The following is a 27,642-nucleotide window of genomic DNA, read 5'->3' on the forward strand; positions in this document are numbered from 1 at the left end:
TGACTGACTGCCGGCCATAAAGTGAAAGCAGAGCACAGCGCGCTGTGCTCTGCTTTCACTCTACGGCCGGCAGTCAGTCAGTGCGGGAAGCAGACGGCAAGGGACAGACACCGGAATGTAAGTATGTAGTGTTTGGTTTTTTTTACGCTGGTAACAAGGGTAAACATCGGGTTACTAAGCGCGGCCCTGCGCTTAGTAACCCGATGTTTACCCTGGTTACCCGGGGACCTCGGCATCGTTGGTCGCTGGAGAGCTGTCTGTGTGACAGCTCTCCAGCGACCACACAACGACTTACCAACGATCACGGCCAGGTCGTATCGCTGGTCGTGATCGTTGGTAAATCGTATAGTGTAACGGTACCCTAAGTCATATTACCTCATTACCATCAGATAGCAACTAAACCTGATTAGTTTGTACCTAGCACAAGGGCAGGAGATTATTGCACGAAATCTATGTGAAGGGCTAAATTCACATAATGTGGACGAGGGGTAGTGGTATACAGGGAGCTACTAACTATTCAGGCAGACCACCCATCTGTGGATCCGATGGTCTGTGAAGCAATCGAGGTACACCACAAATTGCTGTCAATCTGCAGCAAGTACAGCACATTGTTTTTATTAGCTTAACATGTACTTGCCACTGGTCCCCAGCAATTTTCTGTAAACCGCATGCAGGTTTGCAACATTGAACACAACTAGGGTTGATCGATCACAAATCGTATCGGAAATGATCGGTCCAATCACACTTGAAAATCGGCGATAGGGAATTCCGATTTCCGATCCTCATTGAAGTCAATAGGGATAAAAAATCGGAATTCCTAAAACACCTATTTTACATTGTGGTGTTTTCTAAATAACTAAAAACGCCAAAATAACATGTAGAATTGGTAATCAGCGGCAGCGGAGCCAGAGAAATCAAATAATAATGGGCACAAGTACTGTTTTTAGTATGAATAGCGGTTATAATGGGGCACATTTGGTCTACGGGTCAAAATAATAACGTAATGCTTGGCAAACTCTTTGGAATTTACTTTTTCTTCATTCATTTCATTTTATTCTTCAACGGTGGGCACGGCGTTGTAGATATCATTATCACACCTGTGGATCTCCCTGGCCGAGGTGCCTGCTTCACTCTTTTTCCCGCTAAGATCAAGGGCAAAAACGGTTCTTAAATGATTGTCTGTCGCTTCCACTGCAATCTACGCCTGAGATGCAGGGAGGCCATACACTGCACCAACGGGGAAAACCACAAAATTCACTATAGATACTGATGACCCGAAATCACACCAACATCTTTCTGACCCACGTTGCACACGACAAGATGCTGGAAGGCTCTAGTCTACAGCTAACGCTCAGTCGCCACAGTCAATAAAAATGTTGAAGAGATCTAAAGCTGCACACCACAATCCAAAATAGAGTGCGCTGTAGCAAGAGTCCTGCCTACATTTTTGCCTGCACATCATTCCGCGGCAGCAGCATTGATGCCATATTTGCTGTTCCTTTCCCTGGGTATAATAAATGTTACCGAGTTCTACCCACTATTAATTTCAATTTTTTTCTTATTACCTTTCATCCTTCTTTTTTAAATAGCTCATTCTGATAGCTTTTTTAAGAAAATGTGTTTATTGTTAAAAAAAAAATAATAATTTTGCTTGCCCTATTCCTCTGTTGTGTCGAAGTAGGTTTAAATATAAGAACTTTGCATGGTTTAGCGACATTTGAAAAATACACCTTCTGGGAGGCCTGTCTCAGGGGACTCTCACCGGGAGGGGTACACGTTCAGCTTGCCCCGCAGCAGCAGGGAGTCTCCAGGGGTACCACGAGGGGAATGGACTCACCCCCATACACTGTTTCGTCTTCTTCTGCTTAGACTTATTTTTTTCTTCTTCTACATTTTATCATTCCGCTTATTCTTATTCTGCTTATTCTTTTTTTCCTGGTCTTATGGTATCTGGTTCTTCTGGTTCTGTTGCTTTGGGTACTGGTGCTTCTGGTTCTTCCATTTCCTAAACCTTTGCTTCATCTTCTTCTTCCTCTGGTTCTTCTTCTGTGTCTTCTTCCTCTTGTACCGGTTCTTCTTCCGCTTCTTCTTCCTCTGGTTCTTCTTCCTCTGGTTCTTCTTCCTCTTGTTCTGGTTCTTCTTCTTCTGGTTGTTCTTCTTCCTCTGGTTCCGGTTCTTCTTCTTCCTCTGGTTCTTCTTCCTCTTGTTCCGGTTCTTCTTCTTCCGGTTGTTCTTTTTCCTCTGGTTCCGGTTCTTCTTCTTCCTCTGGTTCTTCTTCCTCTGGTTCCGGTTCTTCTTCTTCCGGTTGTTCTTCGTCTGGTTCTTCTTCTTCTAGTTCTTCTTGTTCTTCTTCTTTTGGTACTTGTATTTATAATTGTAATTTGTGAAGCATGTAGTTCAGGTTGCCGGAGGAACAGCAAGAAGTACCAGTGTCCGAAAGCACATTCGTGGACCTGCTGTTAATGGAACCCGGATACACAGTAGAAGGAACCTGTGGCAAAGACATTATCGAGAACCAGCTGGTGGTGCTGTGACTCTGTTATTAAGCAGAATGTATAAGTGCCATTGGCACTATCAAGAACCATCTGGCGGTTCTGGAACTCGCATTGGACTGCAGGGTTAACATGTGTTACTAACCCCCAAAATAAAGGACAGATTCTGTTACTGGAACCCGGAGCCACAGCAGGAGCCGCCTGGACTACTTGCACTCTGGAGACCCAGCTAACTCTACTGGGGCACAAAACAGAAGCAGATCAAGTTGTGCATCTCCCCGATTACCAGTCTACGTTACCGGAACCTGGAGCCAAGCTAGGAGGCAACTGTCCTGCCGGCACTCTTGAGAACCAGCTAACAGAGGAAACAGTGCAGGGCAAAAGCGGGTGGTGCTGAGGCCCAGTGGTACAGGATTCATTGTAGGTAGACAGCAGAATTTGAATTGCCAGTAGCACAGCCAGAGTCCAGCTTGCGTTGCTGAACCCTGACAACACGCCAGCAGGTTTTCACTGTGCTAAGTGCACTTCCGAGCAACAGCTAGCGGTGCTGAGGCCCAGGCAGACAGGATTCATTGTAGGTGGACAGGAGAATTTGAATTGCCAGCAGCACAGCCAGAGTCCAGCTTGCATTGCTGAACCCCGACAACACGGCAGCGGGTGTTCACTGTGCTACTGACACTTCCGAGCAACAGCTGACGGTGCTGAAGCCCAGGTGGACTGGAGGATTTGTAGGTGGACTGGAGTATTTGCAGGTGTACTGGAGCATCTGATTTGCCAGTGGCACAGCCAGAGTAAAGCTTGAGGTGCTGAACCCCGTAAACAAAGCAGCGGTTGTTCACTGTGCGACTGACACTTCCGAACAACAGCTGACTGTGCTGAAGCCCAGGTGGGCAGATCAATCTAGTGGTGCCAGAGGGGCAAGTGTGGACCTGGAGACTGTTGCCAGACATGTGCTTATTCAGTCTCATGTGGTGCAGGGCTTGCAAATTCTGGCGAGATCCAGGCCTGGTTCATCTTTATAAAAGTTAGGCGGTCAACGTTATCGGTGGATAGGCACGTGCATTGGTCTGTTAGGACTCCACCAGCGGAGCTAAAGATACGCTCCGATAACACACTGGCAGCGGGGCAGGCCATCACCTCCAAGGCATACTGGCTAAGCTCTGGCCATATATCAAGCTTGGAGACCCAAAACTTAAAGGGGGCAGAACCATCCTGGGACACACTGACATGACTGGACATGTAGTCTGCCACCGTCTGACGGTAATGCTGCGTCCTGCTGACTGGAACCGTATGGGATGGTGCATGATTTGGTTGCGGGCACACAAAACTTTGCCACATTTTGGCAAGACTGAACTGGCCATCTGCAGAGGTGCTGCTCCTGCTTTGTGGACGGCTTCCTCCCCGTCTTGGAGGCACTGAGCTGCCATGTGAAACACTCGAAGTAGTCCTCTCAGGTGGAAATGAGGACATCATCGAATGTACCAGTGTGTCTTAGAACTCTTGCATTTTATGGTTCAACGGTGTTATCAGGGTTTGTAGGTTGTCCGGGTAGCGCAGATCCAGGAGGCTGGCCACCCAGTAATCTTCAGTGTTGAGAAAGCGAGCGATACGGCGGTCATTTCGAAGGCACCGCAGCATGAAATCACTCATGTGTTGCAGACTGCCGACTGGCCACGCCCCACTGTCCCCTGCTTGAGGCGTACTCTCTGTCTCCTCTGCATCCCACCATCCTCGCTGTAAATGATGACTACCAGTGTGTGGTGTACCATCCTCATCTGGCCATACTACTTCCTCCTCCAATTCTTCCTCCCTCTCTTCATCAAAAACTGTCCCCTGTCTGGACCTTTGTGAGTTACCGTGTTGCCTGGCTAACAACCCACCAGTAGAGCTGTGGGTAGACTGTCCCGATACAGAAGGCATTGTCAGCATTTGTTCCTCCTCCTCCTCGTCCAAACTGCATCCCTGATCCCTAGCATAGTTTTTTCAAGGAGGCATATGAGGGGTACAGTGATGCTGACTATGGCATCATCCATGCTCGACATAAGAGTGGAATCATGAAAGGGCTGCAAAACACAGCAGATGTCCTTCATGTAAGCCCACTCGGCACATGTGAAGTGTGGCCTGCGAGCTGTGCGACAAGTTTGCGCTTGATGCAGCTGGAATTCCATTACTGCCTGCTGCTGCTCACACAACCTCTGCAGCATATGCAACGTGGAATTCCACCTAGTGCGGACGTCACATATGAGGCGGTGTTCAGGCAGGTTAAATCTTCGCTGCAGAGCTGCAATGCCCGCATTGTGTACGCTCGAACGGCGCAAGCGAGCGCACTCTCCATGGACCTTGTGCAGAAGATCTTCAAGATCCGGATAGCTTTTAAGAAAACTCTGCACCACCAAATTTAACACATGTGCCAGGCACGGGATGTGAGTCAGATTTGCTAGACCCAGAGCTGCCACCAGGTTTCGCCCATTATCACACACCACCATATCTGGCTGGAGGTTGAGCGGCCAAAACCACTGGCCGCTCTGCTGCTTGATGGCATTCCAGAGCTGCTTTGCAGTGTGGCTTGTATCTCCCAAACTAATTAATTTCAACACGGCCTGTTGACGTTTGGCCACGGCAGTGCTCAACTTGGTCGTGTCAGTGGACGGTTCACCAATCCTTGTGGATGTAGATGGTGCCAACTGCTGGGTGGAGGAATCTGAGAAAGTGGAGTAGGAGGAAGAGGCAATGCGAACGGACGAAAGTCCTGTAATCCTTGGCGTTGGCAGGACCTGGGCAGTGCCACTATCCACTGCTGTACCCGGCTCCACCACATTTACCCAATGGGCAGTGAGGGAAATGTAGCGTCCCTTACCGTGCTTACTGGTCCACGCATCGGTGGTCAGGTGGACCTCGCTGCTGATGGCGTTAAGTAGCACACGCTTAATTTTTTTCTCCCTGTGCTGTTGCAGGGCAGGGGCGGCTTTTCGACTAAAATAGTGGCGGCTAGGAACACAGTATTGTGGGACTGCCAATGCCATGAGGTTGCGAAAGGCCTCCGTGTCCACCAGCCTGAATGATAGTATTTCAAGGGCCAGCAGTTTTGAAATGCTAGCATTGAGGGCCTGTGCTCGGGGGTGGCTTGCCAGGAATTTCCTTTTTCGAGCCCATAACTGTGGCACGGATGGATGCAGGCTAGACTGGGACTGTGAAGATAACCGGGATTGTGAGGTTGGTGGCGGTGTGACAGTGACGATGGCTGTCTGTACACTACTGCAGGGGGACATTCCCTCTCTCTCCTGGGAGAAACAAGCTACAACTTTAGTGGAAGAGGTGGCATATGGAGCTACAGGTTGGGCAAGATTTGTTATGTGGCTTATCCACTCCGAATTTTTTTGAATTTTTTCCATTGAAATCATGCACATTTTCCGTTCTCTCTCTCTAAAAAACGGATCAGTTGCATCAGTTTTTCACTATTTGCAACAGATCCATTTTTCCACAAATTCACCGGATCCTGCCTGATGGAAACAAACTGATGTGTTAAAGTAGCCTAACTATCCATATATCCATCTACATCTATCCATCAGGCAGGATCCGGTGAATTTTTGAAAAAACAGATCAATTGCAAATAGTGAAAAACTGATGCAACTGATCCGTTTTTTTTTTTTTTTTAGAGAGAGAGAATGAAAGATGTGCATGATTTCAATGGAAAAAATGCATGAAAAACCGGATTCGGAGGCCGTCTTCATCATTTCAGATCTCAGTGTCATACATTTTTCGCCGGATCCGTCACTGTTCGTTTTTTCACCGGACAGAAAAAACGTTCTTCTGTACGTTTTCTCCATCCGCCGGAAACAGCTTTTCTGAAGGATCTGGCAAAAAACGGATGAAACGGGTGGTCATTAGGCGTAATCCGGTGCTAATACATCTCTATGAGAAAAAAACTGATCCGGCGGAAAAAAACGGATTCGTTTTTTTCAAAACTTGCCGGATTGTGCCTGACGGCAAAAACCTGATGTGTGAAAGCAGCCAGCTATATGGATAGATACTAGGGTTGAGCGAAACGGGTCGTTCATTTTCAAAAGTCGCCGACTTTTGGCAAAGTCGGGTTTCATGAAACCCGATCCGACCCCTGTGCGGGGTCGGCCATGCGGTACGCGACTTTCGCGCCAAAGTCGCGTTTCAATGACGCGAAAAGCGCCATTTCTCAGCCAATGAAGGTAAACGCAGAGTGTGGGCAGCGTGATGACATAGGTCCTGGTCCCCACCATCTTAGAGAAGGGCATTGCAGTGATTGGCTTGCTGTCTGCGGCGTCACAGGGGCTATAAAGGGGCGTTCCCGCCGACCGCCATGTTACTGCTGCTGATCTGAGCTTAGGGAGAGGTTGCTGCCGCTTCGTCAGAAGCAGGGATAGCGTTAGGCAGGGTCCATTAACCACCAAACCGCTTGTGCTGTAGCGATTTCCACTGCCCAACACCACCTTCGGTGTGCAGGGACAGTGGAAGCTACATTTTTTTTTTTCTTCCCCTCAGCGCTGTAGCTCATTGGGCTGCCCTAGAAGGCTCCCTGATAGCTGCATTGCTGTGTGTACGCCGCTGTGCAAACCAACTGCTTTTTTCAAAGCACAAATCCTCTTGTTCCTTCCTTTCTGCACAGCTATCTTTTTTGTTTGTACACACTTTTTATTTAATTTGTGCATCAGTCCACTCCTTATTGCTGCCTGCCATACCTGGCTGAGATTACTGCAGGGAGATAGTAATTGAAGGACACTCCCTGTTTTTTTTTTTTTTTTTTTGTGGGAGATTAAGATTGACATTTCTGCTAGAGTGCCATCCCTGTGTGTGCCATCTCTCACTCAGTGGGCCATAGAAAGCCTATTTATTTTTTTGCTTGATTTGGGTTCTAAAATCTACCTGAAAAAATCACTACATCAATCAGTGGGAGAAAAATATTGGCCTCAGGGCTTGTGTGCCACTCCTGACTCCTGTTTGCATCATCACTCACTCAGTGGGCCATAGAAAGCCCATTTTTTTTTTTTTTGCTTTATTTTGGTTCTAAATTCTACCTGAAAAAATCAATAAATCAATCAGTGGGAGATTAATATTGGCCTTTGGGCTTGTGTGCCAGTCCTAAGCGTGCCATCTCTCTCTCTCAGATAGTGGGCCATAGAAAGCCTATTTATTATTTTTTTTATTGGGTTTATAAATTTTCCCTGGAACAAAAAAAAAAAAGTGGGAGATTAATATTGGCCTCTGGGCTTGTGTGCCAGTCCTGAGCGTGCCATCTCTCTCACAAATAGTGGGCCATAGAAAGCCTATTTATTTATTTTTTTTTTGTTTTATAAATTCTCCCTGAAAAAAAAAGGGAGATTAATATTGGCCTTTGGGCTTGTGTGCCAGTCCTAAGCGTGCCATCTCTCTCTCTCTCTCTCAGATAGTGGGCCATAGAAAGCCTATTTATTATTTTTTTTATTGGGTTTATAAATTTTCCCTGGAACAAAAAAAAAAAAAGTGGGAGATTAATATTGGCCTCTGGGCTTGTGTGCCAGTCCTGAGCGTGCCATCTCTCTCACAAATAGTGGGCCGTAGAAAGCCTATTTATTTATTTTTTTTTGGTTTTATAAATTCTCCCTGAAAAAAAAAAGGGAGATTAATATTGGCCTTTGGGCTTGTGTGCCAGTCCTAAGCATGCCATCTCTCTCTCTCTCGCAGATAGTGGGCCATAGAAAGCCTATTTATTATTTTTTTTATTGGGTTTATAAATTTTCCCTGGAACAAAAAAAAAAAAGTGGGAGATAAATATTGGCCTCTGGGCTTGTGTGCCACTCCTGACTCCTGTGTGCGTCATCTCTCACTCAGTGGGCCATAGAAAGCCTTTTTTTGTTTTATTTGTTTGCTAAATTCTCCCTGAAAAAATCATTTTATTTTATTTGGTTTCTAAATTCTTCCTGAAAAAATCATTTTATTCTATTATTTTTTTTTCCTAAAGTCTCCCTGAAAAAAAAACAAAAAACAAATCAGTGGGAGATTAATATTGCCCTTTCTGCTTGTGTGCCAGTCTTGACTCCTGGGTGTGCCATCTCTCTCTCTCTCTCCAATTGTGGGCCATAGAAAGCCTATTATTTTTTTAGCTTGATTTGGGTTCCAAAATCTACCTGAAAAAATCACTACATCAATCAGTGGGAGATAAATATTGGCCTCTGGGCTTGTGTGCCACTCCTGACTCCTGTGTGCGTCATCTCTCACTCAGTGGGCCATAGAAAGCCTTTTTTTGTTTTATTTGTTTTCTAAATTCTCCCTGAAAAAATCATTTTATTTTATTTGGTTTCTAAATTCTTCCTGAAAAAATCATTTTATTCTATTATTTTTTTTTCCTAAAGTCTCCCTGAAAAAAACAAAAAAAAACAAATCAGTGGGAGATTAATATTGCCCTTTCTGCTTGTGTGCCAGTCTTGACTCCTGGGTGTGCCATCTCTCTCTCTCTCTCCAATTGTGGGTCATAGAAAGCCTATTATTTTTTTAGCTTGATTTGGGTTCCAAAATCTACCTGAAAAAAATCACTACATCAATCAGTGGGAGATAAATATTGGCCTCTGGGCTTGTGTGCCACTCCTGACTCCTGTGTGCGTCATCTCTCACTCAGTGGGCCATAGAAAGCCTTTTTTTGTTTTATTTGTTTTCTAAATTCTCCCTGAAAAAATCATTTAATTTTATTTGGTTTCTAAATTCTTCCTGAAAAAATCATTTTATTCTATTATTTTTTTTTTCCTAAAGTCTCCCTGAAAAAAAAAAAAAATCAAATCAGTGGGAGATTAATATTTACATTTGTGGTTCAGTGACAGTCCTGCGTGTGTGGCATCTCTCTCATTTGTTGCCACCAACAACAGAGTGTGTAACATTGTGCCTGATTTTCGTTGTGGTCTCACTCACCTGTAAAGGGGTAGCTAAATCATACTGAAGTTATAGCTCACCGTGTAATTTGTGTGACAGCAACAAATACCGTTTGTTTACGTTTTTAAAACAATGAGGAAGTCTGGTGGAAGAGGTCGTGGCCGGGGGCGTTCATTGTCAGCTGGTAATGAGGGTAGTGGTAGTGGTGGAGCATCAGCTGGTCGTGGGAAAAAAAATATTGCACCTAAGTCTGGAGCTGTGGAGCCAGGTTCGTCGTCTGGCTACACAAGGCCTCGAACGCTCCCTTTTCTGGGAGTAGGAAAACCGCTTTTAAAGCCGGAGCAGCAAGAGCAAGTTTTGGCTTATCTTGCTGACTCAGCCTCTAGCTCTTTTGCCTCCTCTCGTGAAACTGGTAAATGTCAAAGCAGCGCGTCGTTAGTGGATGTTCACGGTCAGGGACAAGTCGCTTCCTTGTCCTCTTCAGCAAAAACAACAACAGAGAAGAATGCAGCAGGCGACACAACGGGTTACTCCATGGAGCTCTTTACACATACCGTCCCTGGCTTAGAAAGTGAAGCAGTTAACAGTCCATGCCCATTACAAGTTGAATCTGACATGGAGTGCACTGATGCACAGCCACAGCCAGACTACTATGCTGGTCCTTTGACTCAGACCACAACATTGCCCTCGCAGGGTAATGATCAAGAATCAGACCCTGATGAGACTATGTTGCCCCATCACGAACGCTATACCACCGACCGACACGGTGACACAGACGAAGTTGCACACGAGCTACAAGAAGAGGTAATAGATGACCCAGTTCTTGACCCCGATTGGCAGCCATTGGGGGAACAGGGTGCAGGCGGCAGCAGTTCTGAAGCGGAGGAGGAGGGGCCGCAGCAGGCATCAACATCGCAACAGGTTCCATCTGCCGGGCCCGTATCTTGCCCAAAACGCGTGGCAAAGCCAAAACCTGTTGGAGGACAGCGTGGCCATCCGGTTAAAGCTCAGTCTGCAATGCCTGAAAAGGTATCCGATGCTAGAAAGAGTGCAGTCTGGCATTTTTTTAAACAACATCCAATTGATCAGCGCAAAGTCATCTGTCAAAAATGTTCAACTACCTTAAGCAGAGGACAGAATCTGAAAAGTCTCAATACAAGTTGCATGCATAGACATTTAACCACCATGCATTTGCAAGCCTGGACTAACTACCAAACGTCCCTTAAGGTTGTAGCACCCTCGGCCAATGAAGCTAGTCAGCAACGCAACATCCCTTCCGGCAGTGTAGGGCCACCATTTTCCGCACCACCTGCAGTATCTGTGCAGGTTTCTTTGCCAGGCCAAAGCAGTCAGGGTCAGGGAATCACCAGTTTCGTAGTAGGAAACACTGCATCTAGGACACCGGCGGCAACAATACCATCTCCCACCGTCTCTCAGTCTGCCATGTCCACCGGCACCCCCGCTAGTTCCACGATCTCCCGCTCTCCAGTCCAGCTCACCCTACATGAGACTATGGTTAGAAAAAGGAAGTACTTAGCCTCGCATCCGCGTACACAGGGTTTGAACGCCCACATAGCTAGACTAATCTCGTTAGAGATGATGCCCTACCGGTTAGTTGAAAGCGAAGCTTTCAAAGCCCTGATGGACTACGCTGTACCACGCTACGAGCTACCCAGTCGACACTTTTTTTCCAGAAAAGCCATCCCAGCCCTCCACCAGCATGTTAAAGAGCGCATCGTCCATGCACTCAGGCAATCTGTGAGCACAAAGGTGCACCTGACAACAGATGCATGGACCAGTAGGCATGGCCAGGGACGTTACGTGTCCATCACGGCACACTGGGTAAATGTGGTGGATGCAGGGTCCACAGGGGACAGCAAGTTTGGGACAGTTCTGCCTAGCCCACGGTCTAGGAAACAGTTGGCTGTAGCCGTTCGCACCCCCTCCTCCTCCTCTTCGTCCTCCTGCAGAAGCGAGAGCTCGTACACAGACCGCAGTCGCACAACCACTCCATCCGCAGCTGCCACTGTTGCACACCAGGTCTCCCATTATGGGGCAGCTACTGGCAAACGTCAGCAGGCTGTATTGGCTATGAAGTGTTTGGGCGACAACAGACACACCGCGGAAGTTCTGTCCGAGTTCTTGCAGAAAGAAACGCAGTCGTGGCTGGGCACTGTAGATCTTGAGGCAGGCAAGGTAGTGAGTGATAACGGAAGGAATTTCATGGCTGCCATCTCCCTTTCCCAACTGAAACACATTCCTTGCCTGGCTCACACCTTAAACCTGGTGGTGCAGTGCTTCCTGAAAAGTTATCCGGGGTTATCCGACCTGCTCCTCAAAGTGCGTGGACTTTGCTCACATATCCGCCGTTCGCCCGTACACTCCAGCCGTATGCAGACCTATCAGCGTTCTTTGAACCTTCCCCAGCATCGCCTAATCATAGACATTGCAACAAGGTGGAACTCAACACTGCACATGCTTCAGAGACTGTGCGAACAGAGGCGGGCTGTTATGTTTTTGTGGGAGGATACACATACACGGGCAGGCAGTAGGATGGCAGACATGGAGTTGTCAGGTGTGCAGTGGTCGAAGATTCAAGACATGTGTCAAGTCCTTCAGTGTTTTGAGGAATGCACACGGCTGGTTAGTGCAGACAACGCCATAATAAGCATGAGCATCCCCCTAATGCGTCTGCTGATGCAAAGTTTGACGCACATAAAGGATCAGGCGTCTGCAGCTGAGGAAGAGGAAAGCCTTGATGACAGTCAGCCATTGTCTGGCCAGGGCAGTGTACAGGACGAGTTAGCGGGCGAAGAGGAGGAGGAGGACGAGGAGGATGATGGGGATGATTATATTTGTAATGAGGAAGCTTTTCCGGGGCCACTGGAAATTGGTGGCGCGGCAAGGCCGGGTTCTGGTTTTTGGAGGGACACAAGTGACATGGATTTGCCTGAAACTGCCCCTCAACCAAGCACAACCGCAGATTTGAGAACTGGAACTTTGGCCCACATGGCGGATTATGCCTTACGTATCCTCAAAAGGGACACACGCATAACTAAAATGATGAACGATGACGATTACTGGTTGGCCTGCCTCCTTGATCCTCGCTATAAAGGCAAATTGCAAAATATAATGCCACATGAGAACTTGGAACTAATATTAGCAACCAAACAATCAACTCTTGTTGACCGTTTGCTTCTGGCATTCCCTGCACACAGCGCCCGTGATCGGTCTCACACGAGCTGCAGGGGCCAGCAGACCAGAGGAGTTAGAGGGGCAGAAATCAGAAGTGGCGTTGGCCAGAGGGGTTTTCTGACCAGGTTGTGGAGTGATTTTGCTATGACCGCAGACAGGACAGGTACTGCAGCATCAATTCAAAGTGACAGGAGACAACATTTGTCCAGTATGGTTACAAACTATTTTTCATCCCTTATCGATGTTCTCCCTCAACCGTCATTCCCATTTGATTACTGGGCATCAAAATTAGACACCTGGCCAGAATTGGCAGAATATGCATTGCAGGAGCTTGCTTGCCCGGCAGCTAGTGTCCTATCAGAAAGAGTATTCAGTGCTGCAGGTTCAATACTAACAGAAAAAAGGACTCGTCTGGCTACCCAAAATGTAGATGATCTAACCTTCATTAAAATGAACCACAACTGGATTTCGAAATCTTTTGCCCCACCTTGCCCGGCTGACACCTAGCTTTCCTATGTAAAGGTCTTGCCTGTGGACTATTCTGAACGACTTTTCCAATCTCGTAATTTGCAGCACCTGATTGTCCAGCATCCGACATGTTAACACCTCCCTAAATGGCCAAAGTCCCCACACGGGGCCGTGGTATCGCCACTTGGCGCCAGCACCCGTGAGAGTACTGTTTGTCTGAAGAGGTGGGTGTGCCCGCTTTTGGTCGACGGCACTGCCACTAGGTCCCTCATAGTACAATAAAGTGTCTGGCGGTGGTGGTGCGCACCCAACGTCAGACACACCGTTGTAATATGAGGGGCCCTGGGCCTGTACCGCCGGCCACAAGACAGTCCCCCCCCCAGGTCAAACAGTGCTCTACGACTTGCAAAATTTTCTCTCACAGCTCCACCAATGTTTAGTCTATGCGCTGACATCCTTCAATGCCTGGCACTGTCAATACCATTGTATTGACATTTTTCTTATGTTAGGCCTTCGAAGCCTGTCTGCGGTCCCTCCTTCCACTAGGCCTCCACTGACCTGTCTACTGCTGCCTGTGTTCCCCTGGAACCAATTTTAAATTGCCTACAGCCAGCCCAATTTATTATGTTAGGGCTTCGAAGCCTGTCTGCGGTCCCTCCTTCCACTAGGCCTCCACTGACCTGTCTACTGCTGCCCGTGTTCCCCTGGAACCAATTTTAAATTGCCTACAGCCAGCCCAATTTATTATGTTAGGGCTTCGAAGCCTGTCTGCGGTCCCTCCTTCCACTAGGCCTCCACTGACCTGTCTACTGCTGCCCGTGTTCCCCTGGAACCAATTTTAAATTGCCTACAGCCAGCCCAATTTATTATGTTAGGGCTTCGAAGCCTGTCTGCGGTCCCTCCTTCCACTAGGCCTCCACTGACCTGTCTGCTGCCGCCCGTGTTCCCCTGGAACCAATTTTAAATTGCTTACAGCCAGCCCAATTTATTATGTTAGGGCTTCGAAGCCTGTCTGCGGTCCCTCCTTCCACTAGGCCTCCACTGACCTGTCTACTGCTGCCCGTGTTCCCCTGGAACCAATTTTAAATTGCCTACAGCCAGCCCAATTTATTATGTTAGGGCTTCAAAGCCTGTCTGCGGTCCCTCCTTCCACTAGGCCTCCACTGACCTGTCTACTGCTGCCCGTGTTCCCCTGGAACCAATTTTAAATTGCCTACAGCCAGCCCAATTTATTATGTTAGGGCTTCGAAGCCTGTCTGCGGTCCCTCCTTCCACTAGGCCTCCACTGACCTGTCTACTGCTGCCCATGTTCCCCTGGAGCCAATTTTAAATTGCATACAGCCAGCCCAATTTATTATGTTAGGGCTTTGAAGCCTGTCTGCGGTCCCTCCTTCCACTAGACCTCCACTGACCTGTCTACTGCCGCCCGTGTTCCCCTGGAACCAATTTTAAATTGCCTACAGCCAGCCCAATTTATTATGTTAGGGCTTCGAAGCCTGTCTGCGGTCCCTCCTTCCACTAGGCCTCCACTGACCTGTCTACTGCCGCCCGTGTTCCCCTGGAACCAATTTTAAATTGCCTACAGCCAGCCGAATTTATTATGTTAGGCCTTCGAAGCCTGTCTGCGGTCCCTCCTTCCACTAGGCCTCCACTGACCTGTCTACTGCTGCCCGTGTTCCCCTGGAACCAATTTTAAATTGCCTACAGCCAGCCCAATTTATTATGTTAGGGCTTCAAAGCCTGTCTGCGGTCCCTCCTTCCACTAGGCCTCCACTGACCTGTCTACTGCTGCCCGTGTTCCCCTGGAACCAATTTTAAATTGCCTACAGCCAGCCCAATTTATTATGTTAGGGCTTCGAAGCCTGTCTGCGGTCCCTCCTTCCACTAGGCCTCCACTGACCTGTCTACTGCTGCCCATGTTCCCCTGGAGCCAATTTTAAATTGCATACAGCCAGCCCAATTTATTATGTTAGGGCTTTGAAGCCTGTCTGCGGTCCCTCCTTCCACTAGACCTCCACTGACCTGTCTACTGCCGCCCGTGTTCCCCTGGAACCAATTTTAAATTGCCTACAGCCAGCCCAATTTATTATGTTAGGGCTTCGAAGCCTGTCTGCGGTCCCTCCTTCCACTAGGCCTCCACTGACCTGTCTACTGCCGCCCGTGTTCCCCTGGAACCAATTTTAAATTGCCTACAGCCAGCCGAATTTATTATGTTAGGCCTTCGAAGCCTGTCTGCGGTCCCTCCTTCCACTAGGCCTCCACTGACCTGTCTACTGCTGCCCGTGTTCCCCTGGAACCAATTTTAAATTGCCTACAGCCAGCCCAATTTATTATGTTAGGGCTTCGAAGCCTGTCTGCGGTCCCTCCTTCCACTAGGCCTCCACTGACCTGTCTACTGCTGCCCGTGTTCCCCTGGAACCAATTTTAAATTGCCTACAGCCAGCCCAATTTATTATGTTAGGGCTTCGAAGCCTGTCTGCGGTCCCTCCTTCCACTAGGCCTCCACTGACCTGTCTACTGCCGCCCGTGTTCCCCTGGAACCAATTTTAAATTGCCTACAGCCAGCCCAATTTATTATGTTAGGGCTTCGAAGCCTGTCTGCGGTCCCTCCTTCCACTAGGCCTCCACTGACCTGTCTACTGCCGCCCGTGTTCCCCTGGAACCAATTTTAAATTGCCTACAGCCCAATTTTTGTTATGTTAGGCCTTCGAAGCCTGTCTGCGGCCCGTTCTTTCCACTACTAATACACTGACCTGGCTACTGCCGCCCGTGTTCCCCTGGAACCAATTTTAAATTGCCTACAGCCCAATTTTTGTTATGTTAGGCCTTCGAAGCCTGTCTGCGGCCCGTTCTTTCCACTACTACTACACTGACCTGGCTACTGCCGCCCGTGTTCCCCTGGAACCAATTTTAAATTGCCTACAGCCAGCCCAATATATTATGTTAGGGCTTCGAAGCCTGTCTGCGGTCCCTCCTTCCACTAGGCCTCCACTGACCTATCTACTGCTGCCCGTGTACCCCTTGAACCAACATCAGAAAATATAAAAATAAGTATTTTGCTTATAAAAAAGAAAATACTGGAGAGATATCAAATGCAGACATTTTAACATTAAAAACAAACACATACAACAAAAATCTGGTACAGTACTAAAAATGGCCACCAGCTACAATAACTTTCTCCTGCAAGTAGTTAACTGAAAGTTTTTTTCAATTTAAAACACAGATATGGCATCCACCGAGTGTTGTCCTGTCGCGTCTTCTTTATATTATTGCCAAGAAGATGCAAAACAATGAAAATAATAAAATCATTATTTACCAAAAAAATAGAGTAAGTCAAAACCACATTGCAAATAAACATTCATTACAAATAAAGAAGCAGGGCGCGTCCGAGGGTGAGTATATACCTAATAAGAATATAATCACCCTCGGACGCGCCCTGCTTCTTTCCGACAGCCTTCCTTCCTAAGAATCAGCCCTTCCGTGGTGTAGAGAGAGGGTTTGTTACACTCCAAGGTGTTCCCCAGGTTGCCTTTCCTGAGCTTCGATCTTCATGCTCTCGTTTAGTAGTTGTCGGAAAGTAGGCTGCATTAGGCCTACAAATTGGGTATGGGGTGGAGAGAGATGGTGTGTTACACTCCAAGGTGTTCCCCAGGTTTCCTTGCCATTGCTTCGGTCTTCCGACTCTCGTTTAGTAGTTGTAGAAAACTACACTGCATTAGGCCTACAAAATGGGTATCGGGTGGAGAGAGATGGTGTGTTCCACTCCAAGGTGTTCCCCAGGTTGCCTTTCCTGAGCTTCGATCTTCCGGCTCTCGTTTAGTAGTTGTTGGAAACTACACTGCATTAGGCCTACAAATTGGGTATGGGGTGTAGAGAGATGGTGTGTTCCACTCCAAGGTGTTCCCCAGGTTGCCTTTCCTGAGCTTCGATCTTCCGGCTCTCGTTTAGTAGTTGTTGGAAACTACACTGCATTAGGCCTACAAATTGGGTATGGGGTGTAGAGAGATGGTGTGTTCCACTCCAAGGTGTTCTGCAGGTTGCCTTTCCTGAGCTTCGATCTTCCGGCTCTCGTTTAGTAGTTGTTGGAAACTACGCTGCATTAGCCCTACAAATTGGGTATGGGGTGTAGAGAGATGGTGTGTTCCACTCCAAGGTGTTCCCCAGGTTTCCTCGCCAATGCTTCGATCTTCATGCTCTCGTTTAGTAGTTGTTGGAAACTACGCTGCATTAGGCCTACAAATTGGGTATGGGGTGTAGAGAGATGGTGTTTTCCACTCCAAGGTGTTCTCCAGGTTGCCTTTCCTGAGCTTCGATCTTCCGGCTCTCGTTTAGTAGTTGTTGGAAACTACGCTGCATTAGCCCTACAAATTGGGCATGGGGTGTAGAGAGATGGTGTGTTCCACTCCAAGGTGTTCCCCAGGTTTCCTCGCCAATGCTTCGATCTTCATGCTCTCGTTTAGTAGTTGTCGGAAAGTAGGCTGCATTAGGCCTACAAATTGGGTATGGGGTGTAGAGAGATGGTGTGTTCCACTCCAAGGTGTTCTCCAGGTTGCCTTTCCTGAGCTTCGATCTTCCGGCTCTCGTTTAGCAGTTGTTGGAAACTACACTGCATTAGGCCTACAAATTGGGTATGGGGTGTAGAGAGATGGTGTGTTCCACTCCAAGGTGTTCTCCAGGTTGCCTTTCCTGAGCTTCGATCTTCCGGCTCTCGTCTAGTAGTTGTTGGAAACTACACTGCATTAGGCCTACAAATTGGGTATGGGGTGTAGAGAGATGGTGTGTTCCACTCCAAGGTGTTCTCCAGGTTGCCTTTCCTGAGCTTCGATCTTCCGGCTCTCGTTTAGTAGTTGTTGGAAACTACGCTGCATTAGGCCTACAAATTGGGTATGGGGTGTAGAGAGATGGTGTGTTCCACTCCAAGGTGTTCCCCAGGTTTCCTCGCCAATGCTTCGATCTTCATGCTCTCGTTTAGTAGTTGTTGGAAACTACGCTGCATTAGGCCTACAAATTGGGTATGGGGTGTAGAGAGATGGTGTTTTCCACTCCAAGGTGTTCTCCAGGTTGCCTTTCCTGAGCTTCGATCTTCCGGCTCTCGTTTAGTAGTTGTTGGAAACTACGCTGCATTAGGCCTACAAATTGGGTATGGGGTGTAGAGAGATGGTGTGTTCCACTCCAAGGTGTTCCCCAGGTTTCCTCGCCAATGCTTCGATCTTCATGCTCTCGTTTAGTAGTTGTCGGAAAGTAGGCTGCATTAGGCCTACAAATTGGGTATGGGGTGTAGAGAGATGGTGTGTTCCACTCCAAGGTGTTCTCCAGGTTGCCTTTCCTGAGCTTCGATCTTCCGGCTCTCGTTTAGTAGTTGTTGGAAACTACACTGCATTAGGCCTACAAATTGGGTATGGGGTGTAGAGAGATGGTGTGTTCCACTCCAAGGTGTTCTCCAGGTTGCCTTTCCTGAGCTTCGATCTTCCGGCTCTCGTTTAGTAGTTCTTGGAAACTACACTGCATTAGGCCTACAAATTGGGTATGGGGTGTAGAGAGATGGTGTGTTCCACTCCAAGGTGTTCTCCAGGTTGCCTTTCCTGAGCTTCGATCTTCCGGCTCTCGTTTAATAGTTGTTGGAACCTACACTGCATTAGGCCTACAAATTGGGTATGGGGTGTAGAGAGATGGTGTGTTCCACTCCAAGGTGTTCTCCAGGTTGCCTTTCCTGAGCTTCGATCTTCCGGCTCTCGTTTAGTAGTTCTTGGAAACTACACTGCATTAGGCCTACAAATTGGGTATGGGGTGTAGAGAGATGGTGTGTTCCACTCCAAGGTGTTCTCCAGGTTGCCTTTCCTGAACTTCTATCTTCAGGCTCTCATTAAATTGTGGTTAAACGGAACAACTGCATTTGGCGTACTAGTTGGTTTGGGGCCTACTATCGGTGTCTGCCACTCCTTGCTGTTCTCCTGGTTTCCTGTCCTGAAATTCCGTTTTCAGGCGCTCGTTAAGTAGTTGTTAATGTTAGACTGCATTTGGCCTACTAGTTGGGTTGGGGCCTACTATCGGTGTCTGCCACTCCTTGCTGTTCTCCTCCACTGAACAAAGCTGTGCCGCCTGTTTACTACGGTTGCCAATTTTGAACTGCATTTCGACTACTTACTGATTTGGGCCTACTCTCTGTGTCAGCCTCTCATTCCAGTTGTCCTCCACTGCAATGCCCCCTGGTTATTCCTGTGTTACCAATTTTGAACTGCATTTAGCCAACTTTATTCTTTGGGCCTATATCTGTGTTTCCTCCTCATCCTGCCCATTGCCCAGCCAGTGATAGATGAGTCTGCTGGTACATTGACCCATAACGCAACATTCCCCGTGCACGCTACACAACAACATTGTGACCCTGCTGAAAGTCAGGTTGCTCTTCCCGCATACCATACCACCTTACACGGGGACAAAGAGGAAGGTGCAGATGAAAGTGCAGGTTCCTTCATCAGGTGGGGGGAGGAATACTAGTTGGCGACGTCACTGGCACAGGGCCTCTCATAGTACGCAAAAGTGTTGCTGCCGGTGGGAGGCGCCCCCGCCGTGCAAACACACCGCTGTACTTTGAGGGGCCCTGTGCCAGTGCCAATGCCAACGAGTGGGCCCCCCCTGCTTGCTCAGGTTCATAGCACTTGCAAAGTTGAAATACTTACCTCTCCGTGCTCCACTGCCGTGACGTGGTCCAGATTTCCTGGGCCCACTAATTACTTGAACCAGCCCTACCCACCACAACTTTAGCCAAATGACCCCCAATTTCAAATGCCTTCCAATTATTATAAGGTAAATTACGCTTGACAAGCTTCATTAAGAAGAATGGATGGTTTTGACATTAAAATGGGCACTCTAGGTGTTTTCCTGGCCCCCACTCACTGCCGACTATGCTGCCCCATTGACTTGCATTGGGTTTCGTGTTTCGGTCGATCCCGACTTTACGTCATAATCGGCCGATTTCACTCGACCCGACTTTTGAGATAGTCGGGTTTCGCGAAACCCGGCTCGACTCTAAAAAGGTCAAGGTCGCTCAACTCTAATAGATACCTCTATGTATCTATAGATATATCTATCTATAAATATATCTATAGATCAATATATCCATAGATATATAATAGTAAAATGAACAACAAACAGACCGGGATTGGAAAAAATAACAAGAAGCTAAGATAGAATAATAAATAAGGCCAAGACATATATATAGGTAAAATTGCCTTTATTTAATTTTTGGCAGCTGGCACTACAGCATGTGCCTGTACTTGGACAATTTAAAAATATATAAAAGAATTGAGCATAATAGATAGTGAATATTAGGACGGACAATAATATATACAACTTGTATAAGACTTGGAATAAACAGCACAATATATCCACAAAGGAATAAATAATTGTATGTAGCTATTTATAGCTGCATCTCATCAGTCCATAGCCATGTGGAAGAAAACTACAATTGTGCAAACATGCAAGGAACAAAGGTGCATAGTGCCAAACAATATGTGACCTTACGATAGAAGGCACAATATACCCACAAAAAAATATAAATAAAAAGATAGATGAATATCTATATAACACTATATCTCATACACAATCAAATTGAAAAAAGTGCAGGATATGCAAAGGGGACAAAGGTGTATGATGCCAAAAAATATATAAAAATAATATATATATGGAGGTAGTGAAAAAACAACAATGTGCTGATGCAAACAGTATTATAAATCAAGGGGTGTTGAAGCAACTTAGGCTAGAGGCTGATGAGAAGGAATAAATAATAAAACTATGTATATGAGCAGTATATCGTGCCCAAATGTATAATATACCAGAGATAAGTGTTAGGGGAATGTGACCTATATCATAGGGGTTCAAGAAAAGAGGAGGGGGGAGAGGGAAGGTTAGGAGCTTGACACGCCGAGACATGCATCTGTAAACCGTTGCAAATGAATGTAGCTGGTGGGTGTCGTACATGCTGGTGATTTCAGCTGAAGTGGAAGAAAGAAAAAGGGAATATCCAGCACGTCCATCCAGTGTAAGTAAAATATCCAAAATTTATTGAAGCATTTTAAAAAACAATATTAAAAAAGAGAGAGAGAGACTCTCTCTGCCTGATGCGTTTCTGGCGCACCACGGCGCCCTTAGTCATAGGAACCTATATGACTATAGGGCAATTTTTAAGGGCCAAGTCTTCCTCCTATTTTCTCAAAATCCTTACTCACTGTCTTCACAAAGACTTCAACTGTAGAACATGAGGAGAGAGGAGGGAATTTTTTTGAGCGTGGTGGGGTTTCATGTTCACGGCTCAACTCCTCTAGGATTGCTAGCACCTCCTGTTCCATCTCTGGAATAATTTTGAAATTGTCTCATCGTGAAAGTGTCGCTTAAATATTAGCTTTGTAGCAAATAAGCGTAAACCTTTATTAGCCATAAAGCTATCGAATTGCGCCGTCGGGCAAAACATATGGCCTTTACACAGTAACTCATTTTCAACAGATGAAAGTAAGTGAGTGCTTAGATTTATTACCTTAAGGCCACTCCTATAATTTTCAGGGGAGTATCTGAAGGATTGCTTCAAAGGTGGAAAACGTAGATCTCGCTTTCGTTTGGGAGTCGAATCAGTTGTAGTAAACACAGAGACCGAGGAGGAGACGCCAGAGACATCACTTGCTGGTGGATTGGAAGACATTGATGGAGTGCGACTCCTAGCGGAGTCACGTATATTACTTTCCAATTGGGGTTTGCGCCATTTGTATACTCTCCCTTGGCTGAAATCGTTCTTGTCCCTAGTGAGTTTCTTAGACTGGTCAAATTTTATGTCTTTAACCTATTGTTTGATCAGTTTATCCAACTGTGTATCCAATGCTTTTAGTTGTTCTGAGGAAAGGCATGTCTTAGCATTATTATATGCTGCATCCAAGGATTTGTCTATTTCCAATGTGTAATTTAAATGGAATCTAATCAAGAGTTCCATTAGTTTTTTGGAAGTATCATTGCAGATACGGTCCCAGTCCTTAATGAATTAATCGCTGACCAAAAAGGCTGGAGTAACCTGGACCCTCAATCCCCTAGGGATTAGTTGTTTCTGAATGTAATTTTCTAGGAATGCTTGGCTCCACCAAGCCAGAGTTCTTTTATATGTCAAGTTCTTAATAGATTTGAAAATAGTATCAAATTGTGAACCATTAGTTATTGGTGTACTAGTACCATTATTACCAAAGACTTCAATGATTTGGCCTTTCCAGGAAATTTCCCTGGATTTGAAATCCATATCCGGTGAACAGTGAAAAAAATGTACACAGTATAGAACTAACCCACTATAAACAAATCATAAAAGTAATAAAATACAATAAAAATATTAGAGTGGGAGAGGTTACTGATACACAAAAAGTGTATTTTAGTAAAATGAACAACAAACAGACTGGGATTGGAAAAAATAACAAGAAGCTAATATAGAATAATAAATAAGGCCAAGAAATATATATACCGTATAAACTCGAGTGTAAGCCGACCCGAGTATAAGCCGACCCCCCTAATTTTGCCACAAAAAACTGGGAAAACTTAATGACTCGAGTATAAGCCTAGGGTGGGAAATGCAGCAGCTATCGGTAAGGGTATGTGCACACGTCAGGAATTTCTTGCAGAAATTTCCTGACAAAAACCGGGCATTTCTGCCAGAAATCTGCATGCTTTTTTTGCGATTTTTTTGCGTTTTTGACACGTTTTTTGCGTGTTTTTTTTTGCATTTTTGCCAAATGCATAGAATAGCGGGAAAAATGGGAAAAATCCACAAAATTAATGAACATGCTGCTATTTTTTACCGCGATGCATTTTTTTTGTGTGGAAAAAAGCGCATCATGTGCACAAAAATTGCAGAATGCATTCTAAATGATAGGATGCATATGTCTGCGGTTTGTAATGCGTTTTATAGCGTTTTTATCACAAAAAATGAGAAAAAACATGAAAAAACCTGAACGTGTGCACATACCCTTAACCCCTTCATGACCTTGGGAGTTTCCGTTTTTCCGTGTTCGTTTTTCGCTCCCCTCCTTCCCAGAGCCATAACTTTTTTAATTTTCCATCAATATGGCCATGTGTACCAAACTCTCCCCGCTCCAATCTGTCCTGAATGCTGCTGCCAGGATCATATTCCTCACCAACCGTTACACCGATGCCTCTACCTTGTGCCAGTCATTACACTGGTTACCCATCCACTCAAGAATCCAGTACAAAACTACTACCCTCATCCACAAAGCACTCCATGGCTCAGCACCACCCTACATCTCCTCTCTGGTCTCAGTCTACCACCCTACCCGTGCCCTCCGCTCCGCTGATGACCTCAGGTTAGCATCCTCAATAATCAGAACCTCCCACTCCCGTCTCCAAGACTTTACACGTGCTGCGCCGATTCTTTGGAATGCACTACCTAGGATAATACGATTAATCCCCAATCCCCACAGTTTTAAGCGTGCCCTAAATACTCATTTGTTCAGACTGGCCTACCGCCTCAATGCATTAACCTAACGATCCCTGTGTGGCCTATATTAAAAAAAAAAAAAAAATTAATTAACTGGTTCATGCAGCTTTACATGAACACCCAAGCCTTACACTATGGCTGGTCCGAATAACTATAGCAATTGTTACCATCCACCTCTCGTGTCTCCCCTTTTCCTCATAGTTTGTAAGCTTACGAGCAGGGCCCTCACTCCTCTTGGTATCTGTTTTGAACTGTATTTCTGTTATGCTGTAATGTCTATTGTATGTACAAGTCCCCTCTATAATTTGTAAAGCGCTGCGGAATATGTTGGCGCTATATAAATAAAAATTATTATTATTATTATTATTATGTGAGGGCTTATTTGTTGCGAAACAAGTTGTACTTTTGAACGACATCATTAGTTTTAGCAGGTCGTGTACTAGAAAACGGCTAAAACTGACCGGTGATTATGATTCTCCAGGTCATTCCGAGTTCATAGACACCTAACATGACTAGGTTATTTTTTATCTATGTGGTGAAAAAAAATTCCAAGCTTTGCTAAAAAAAAAAAAAAAAGCGCCATTTTCCGATACCCATAGCGTCTCCATTTTTCATGATCTGGGGTCGGTTGAGGGCTTATTTTTTGTGTGCCGAGCTGACGTTTTCAATTATATCATTTCGGTGCAGATACGTTCTTTTGATCGCCCGTTATTGCAATTTAATACAATGTCGTGGCGACCAAAAAAACATAATTCTGGCGTTTCAGATTTTTTTCTCACTACGCTCTTTAGCGCTCAGTTTAATGCTTTTTTTTATTGATAGACTGGGCGATTCTGAACGCGGCGATACCAAATCTGTGTAGGTTTGATTTTTTTTATTGCTTTATTTTGAATGGGGTGAAAGGGGGGTGATTTAAACTATTATATTTTTTTATTTTTTTTCACATTTTTTTTACTTTTTTTTTTTTTACTTTTGTTCCATAGGGGAGATCGTCGTGGGACACTCGTTATTAATTGGATTGCATCGAACAGGGAGTATACGGTTTATTATTTTACGTTTTTTGCAGGCGATCAAGTATGGTAAGTATGGTTAAATTAAGAATATTAAAATACTTTTTTCTGGATGTGTCTTTATTTTTTTTAACTCTTTCACTACTCTAGGATTAATAATGGATAGGCGTCTTATTGACGCCTCTCCATTATTAACCGGGCTTACTGTCACCTTACAATAGCAAGGTGATATTAACCCCTTATTACCCTATATCCCACCGCTACTCGGGAGTGGGAAGAGAGGGGCTAAGTGCCGGAATTGACGTATCTCACAGATGCGCCATTTCTGGGGTGGCTGCGGACTGGTATTTGTAGCCGGGGGGGGCGGAAGAGGGTGGGGGCAATATCCATGGCCCCTTTCTAGGCTATGAATATCAGCCCGCAGCTGTGTGCGTAGCCTTTCTGGCTATAAAATATAGGGGGACCCACGTCATCTTTTTGGGGGGTCCCCCTATTTTAATAGCCAGTAAAGGCTACGCAGACAGCTGCGGGCTGATATTCATAGCCTGGGAAGGGCCATGGGTATTAACCCGTTCCCAGGCTACAAATATTGGCCCCCGGCCGTCGGCTTTCCCCCTCTGGCGCAGAAAATTGTCATTTTTTCCGTTTTTTTTTTTTTTTTTAATTAAATGCTCATTAAGAAACATCGGCCTTTCTATTATATATCTATAATATATATCTTTTTTATTCATACTTTCTATTTGATTTTATTCATATATCCTTTCCATATTATTTCTCAATTTACTTATTTATCTATTTATTATTATTTTCTATATTATTATTCATCTATTCTTCATCATTACCCCTCATATATATATCTTTCTTTAGCACACACTTTTCTATATATCTTTTTCCTTATATATTCTTTGTTATCATATCATTTCCCCTTGCATTTTAATATATTTTTCACATTCACACACACGTAACATACATGACTCTTTCCCATTACAGTCAGGTTTACTCTTGCCTATTGGAGGTTTGCTGTGGCAGTGCGCGTGCACAGTCTGTGTCCCGGGGAGCGGACATCCCGCGTCTGTCTTGCCACGGCGGCAGCTCCTTTCTGCTGCCGGGTAGCGTGACGCGGGCTCTGTTCACATCCAGGTCCTCCTGAAGGCGCACGCGCCGCTAACGCTCCTGCTTCCTATGATCGGAGCCTGCCATATAGGTATATAAACCCCTGCGGTCCCACACGTACATCACTCCCTGACGAAGGATTTAATCCGAAACGCGCATCGTGGTGCTCTGTACTTGGAGGGACGGACTTTACCAGGTATAAGCCCACTCATTATTTGTTTCCATTTATACTTGATACGACTTTTCTGCAGGAGATTGGTCTCTTTCTTATAGGGCCATTATTAACCTTTATGCAGGATTATATGGGGCATTTTTTAATATGGAGCGTCTTATGGGGCCATCATAATCTTTATGGAGCATTATATTGGGCTCCTGATTCAATATGGATATTCAAAAACACTTAACCTACTGATGTCTCAATTAATTTTACTTTTATTGGTATCTATTTTTACTTTTGACATTAACCCCTTTCTGACCTCGTACGGGATAGTACGTCCGAGGTCAGATCCCCCTCTTTGATGCAGGGCTCCGGCGGTGAGCCCGCATCAAAGTCGGGACATGTCAGCTGTTTTGAACAGCTGACATGTGCCCACAATTGTGGCAGGGGAAATTGCGATTCACCCGCCGCTATTAACTAGTTAAATGCCGCTGTCAAACGCTGACAGCTGCATTTAACCGGCGCTTCCGGCCGGGCGGCTGAAAATGAGCGCATCGCTGACCCCCGTCACATGATCGGGGGTCAGCGATGCTTCTGTATACTAACCATAGAGGTCCTTGAGACCTCTATGGTTACTGATCCCGGCTAGCTGTGAGCGCCACCCTGTGGTCGGTGCTCATAACACACCTGCATTTCTGCTGCATAGTAGCGATCTCCCCTATAGGACCTTCAGTGAGACACTGACAGGAGACAATGGCTCCTGCAGTGCATCACTGAGGTTACCTCAGTTCAGGGTCTCACTTTATGGCATTGCTGCGTGGGAACTTTCTCACACAGCAGTGCCACAATTGAGACCAGGGACTATTCTTTACAGTGGTGGAGGAATACAGTGCGGAAGGATACCTTCCATCATTGTATTTGTGGAGCCCCTGGAGAGCGGTCGCATCAGATGATGCTGCTCTCCATGGGAGATCTTCATGGGACACTCATTTTAATTGGATTTCTGCGGATCAGGGAGTATAGAGTTTGTTTATTATTTTAATATTTTTTACAGGTGACACTGGCTTCGGGGATCAAACTGACAAGTGATGGTGAGTATGTACTCTATGTTATATGTACTGTATGTTATATGTATTGTATGTAATGTATGAATGTATTGTATGTAGTATGTATGTTGTATGTAGTATGTTGTATGTATGTTGTATGTATGTAGTATGTATGTATGTTGTATGTATGTTGTATGCATGTAGTATGTATGTATGTATGTATGAAGTATGTATGTTGTATGTATATTGTATGTAGTATGTTGTATGTATGTTGTATGTATGTATTATGTATGTAGTATGTATGTAGTATGTACAGGCCCCGACAGGCTCGCACAGACCCCCGGCAGCCCGCACAGACCCCCGTCAGGCCCGCACAGACCCCCAGCAGCCCGCACAGACCCCCGAGAGGCCCACACAGACCCCCGACGGTCCCGCACAGACCCCGCCTGCACACACAGACATGCACAGTCTCAGCCCACGCACCGCCCACACTCCGCCCACATTCTTCCCCCCTCCTGAACTGCAGGGTTTCTCCTCAGCTAAACCGCAGATCTTTTTTATATCTGTGGTTTTGCTGCGGAAGTGCCCGACTCAATGCAAGTCAATGGGTGCAGAAACGCTGCTGTTCCGCACAAAGAATTGACATGCTGTGGAAAAAACAATGCTGCATTTCCGCACGTTTTTTTCCGCAGCATGTGCACAGCGGATTTGGATTTCCATAGGTTTACATGGTACTGTAGACCGCATGGAAAACTGCTGCAGATCCGCAGCATCAAAAAATGCCATGGATCCACGGTACAAAAACACA

Source organism: Ranitomeya imitator, chromosome 3, assembly GCF_032444005.1.
Source record: "Ranitomeya imitator isolate aRanImi1 chromosome 3, aRanImi1.pri, whole genome shotgun sequence".
Taxonomy (NCBI): Eukaryota; Metazoa; Chordata; class Amphibia; order Anura; family Dendrobatidae; genus Ranitomeya; species Ranitomeya imitator.